Source organism: Pseudorca crassidens, chromosome 1, assembly GCF_039906515.1.
Source record: "Pseudorca crassidens isolate mPseCra1 chromosome 1, mPseCra1.hap1, whole genome shotgun sequence".
In the NCBI taxonomy this organism is placed as follows: Eukaryota; Metazoa; Chordata; class Mammalia; order Artiodactyla; family Delphinidae; genus Pseudorca; species Pseudorca crassidens.
The window spans coordinates 3,558,178-3,561,758 of NC_090296.1; the positions used below are offsets into that span (position 1 = coordinate 3,558,178).

The 3,581-nt window shown below is 56.8% G+C and overlaps 1 long non-coding RNA gene across 1 annotated transcript; it reads right to left on the reverse strand.

Moving 5' to 3' along the window:
• Positions 1 to 300: 300 nt before the first annotated feature.
• LOC137222190 (uncharacterized) lies at positions 301 to 2,473 on the reverse strand. The gene is made up of 3 exons (XR_010942376.1): positions 2,359 to 2,473; positions 1,551 to 1,682; positions 301 to 810 (listed from the first exon to the last, which is right to left on the reverse strand). It is a non-coding gene; the product is annotated as an uncharacterized lncRNA (long non-coding RNA).
• Between the last annotated feature and the right edge of the window lie 1,108 nt (positions 2,474 to 3,581).

The window sequence follows — 3,581 nt, forward strand, 5'->3', positions numbered from 1 at the left end:
GCCACCTGCTCACCAAACTGCAGATAGAGGGTGTGCAAAGAGCCTGGGGCTCTGGTCCTACCAACTGGGACCACTTATCTGTCCTAGGTGTCTTAGTTGTCCCAGCTATAAAACAGAAGTAACGGTGGCCGTCCTAGCTCTTCCCTAGATTGTTGGGAGAATCAGATAACAGAGATGAAAGGGCTTGAAAAGCGTCAAGGGCTTTGTGAAGGGCTAGCATTATTATTATTGCTGTTGTTATTTTATTTTTTATTCTGTTTTAGATTACAGCTAACAGTTTATTTTATTTTTTTATTGGAGTATAGTTGCTTTACGATGTTGTGTTAGTTTCTGCTGTACAGCAAAGTGAATCAGTTATACATACACATATATCCACTCTTTTTTGGATTTCCTTACCATTTAGGTCACCAGGGAGCACTGAGTAGAGTTCTGTGCGCTATACAGTAGGTTCTCATTAGTTATCTATTTTATATATAGTAGTGTATATATGTCAATCCCCATCTCCCAATTCATCCCACCCTATTATTATTATTAATTATCATTGTTGTTATAAGCACTCAGAAACAAGACATTCAAAGCCATCGGATGGCTAGTAAGAAATGCCAAAAAGCAGCAAAAATCCACCAGGTCCTTCCCCAAGTGGCAGGCAGTGGGCAGAAGAGGTTGGGGGTGCGGAAGACCTGGATTCAAGACCTGGGTTCAAGTCAGCTTCCAATGGGAGGAGGCTGCCAGGACGGCTCCCCTTCCTTAGATACAGCGACACAGTGCCTGAGGCCACAGTCCTTTAGGGGACCATGAATTGTTTCAATTCTGTTTAAAATCAGAAAGGAGAAAAAAAAGGAACTTTTAGGGCGAAGAAAATGTTCTAATATATATTATTAATATATTCGTTATACGAATGCAGTCATAAAATAGAACTTTTGTTTTTTGTTATTTGTTTTGTGTGGAGGAAGGAGCCCAGGAAGGCCAAGTCCCTCGGGTGTCTGAGAGTCAGGCGTGGCCCTGGGCCCTGGGCAAGGTTTTCACATCGTGAGCCTCAGTCTCCTGGCCTCTAGCATGGGTGTGGTTGTATGAGCCGCGTGGGGATGAGTGAGCCATGCAGCCTGGGTGCTAGGCTGGGGGCTTCTCCATGCACCCATCCAGCGGGGTCTCTGATCACTGCTCTGGCACTTGGAACGCAGTTTAAGAGAGGCCGACAAGGTCCAGGCCTCATGGGGCTTAAAGGGATTAAGATGAAGAAAGTGCGAAAGGAAAGAAAGGAAGAGCGAGTAGAGTGAACCAGATACAAGGAAACCTTTGGAGAGGACAGACCCTTTCCACCTTCTCCTGCCGGTGGCACAGAGGCGGGGGAACTAGAGCGGGTGGACAGAGCTCCACCGGCCTTGCTGGGGGCCCCTCCGGAGGAAGGAGCAGAGCAGCCTGAGGGACAGGGGCCCTCCACATCCCATCCACATTCCCAGCGTCCTGGGCGTGTCGTCTGAGCGCTTGTCCTGCGTCAGCATGTCCCATGCGTGCACTGAACCCCTGTGAGGCGGGAGCAGGTAACTCACCTGCCTTACGGATGAGGAAGCTGCCACTCAGGCAGGTTAAGCCTTGTCTGTTTTCCAGGCTTGGGCGTGGCCCCTCCATCTTAGGGAACGTGTGCTCTACTTAGAAGACGTTCAGGAGGAATTGCAGACAAGCTGATGGAGGGGCAGAGGTGTGTTTGGAACAGGAAGTCTGCCCTGGATATCCCAATACCCGTGTGTGTGTGTGTGTGTGTGTGTGTGTGTGTGTGTGTGAGACAGAGATTTATCACCTATGGGCACATCCCAGCCCACAGCCCCACCACACACACACACAAACGCCCCTACGCAGTTGTCAGCCAACATGCTCAACCCGTGTGCAGGCGTAACTTCCATCCTGGGAGGTGACACAGCAGGCGGAAGAAAATGTTTGGCCTCCTTCATTCTGAATTCAGACACACCCTGCCAAGCACCCCAGGACAAACTGCAGGGGCGACGTGTACCCTTCCTAGGAGGCCGTGCATGGCCAGCTTCCCCAGCCCTGGGTCCCATCAGGATCCTCCTCTGTGCCGCCTGGGAGTGTGTGTGGCGGAGAGGGCCTCCCAGCGCAGCCCTGTAGCCCCTCTGGGCCCCGGGGCCCCTCCTAGCCTGCTGGGCAGCCTGCTGGGAGGATGAGGGCTACGGAAGGGGGGCTGAGGAGGGGGTGGGGCAGGCATCAGGAGGGAGCACCAATGGGGGCCCTGGTCCCTCTCCCCGCCGGCCTCCTGCCAGGACCCCTGCCAACTCCCCATTCCACTCCCCGCACCCCCTGCCCTGGCTCCAGGCCTGGCAGCCTGCCCTTTACCACTCTCACGGTTCAAAAGAGGGGGTGGGGAGACCCCACTGAAGCACAGCCTCCGAAGTGTGTCTGGAAACTCCTGTGGAGCCTGGGTGCGGGTCGGGGGTCCCTGACTCCCCATGGGCCTCTGTTTCTCCCAGGAAGACCCACCTAGAGCCTAGAACCTAGAGGAGCCTAGAGGAACCCTGAGGACGGGGTGGTGTCAGGCATGCGTGTGCTCCCCACCCGGCCTGGCAGGCTGTGGGCGTTCTTGGCAGGAGCCAGCCAGTCCCGGGCTCTGCAGGAGGAGCCCGGATGGGGGTGGGAGGCTGCCAGCTCTGGGGAAAGGAGCAGCACAGCCTCCGGGCTCCCGAGGAGGGGCCTCCATCCTCCCCACCCAGAGAGGCTGGACCCCAAAGGGCAGTGGCATCCTGCTGATGGAGGAGGGCACGCGGCTGTTGTCTTGGGTCATGGGTGGCCATACCCCACACCCCCAAGATCCCTGGCTCAAAAGCGCTCTGGGACAGATCGCTGGCCGTCTCCGAAGACCCGGGCCTCAGTCTCCACTTCTGTGCAACGAGGGGCTTCCGCTTCAGCTGCCTGGGCGGGGCCGGGCTCTGAGCACGTGGATCTCGAGGACTTTGGGAGCCGCCCTCTCCACCCCACTACGTTCACCTCCCTCCCAGATCAGCAGAGGGGCTGTGGAACCCAGATGCTAGAACCCAGGGCCTCAAAACCCAGTTCCCGGGATCCCAGACTCCAGAGCCCCAGCCCAGGGAACGCTGGACCAGGAACGCGCTCCAGAGCTTGGGCTGCTGCGGGTAGAGTGTAAACTCTTCACTGTCCTCCATGCAGCTCAGTGCTTTGCATTGTCTCCCAGGCCCAAGGCCGGGCAGAACAGAGCTCTTCCTGCAGAATCTTGGGGCTCTTCTCTGGAATCTCCCAGTCTCCGAGCCTGGGTGAGTGAATTCTGCCACCGGGGCTCAACCCCATCCTGGAGGCTCCTGTCATTGCCCTGCAGGGTCACCGGGAGGGAGCAATGTCCACATCTGTGGAGGAGGAAACCAGGGACCCGCGGAGCTCACCCACCAGCCCACCCATCCTTCTCAGAGCAGGATTGCAGTGTCCTGAGGATGCCTTGCTGGCCCTGGCCCCAGCGCTGCTCAGGATGGGGCGAGGCTCCAGGAGACCCAGGGGCGGGGCCTCCGGAGCCTCCAGAGTCGCACTTCCCGGTGTGCTGTCTGCTCCAGCCCTCTCGG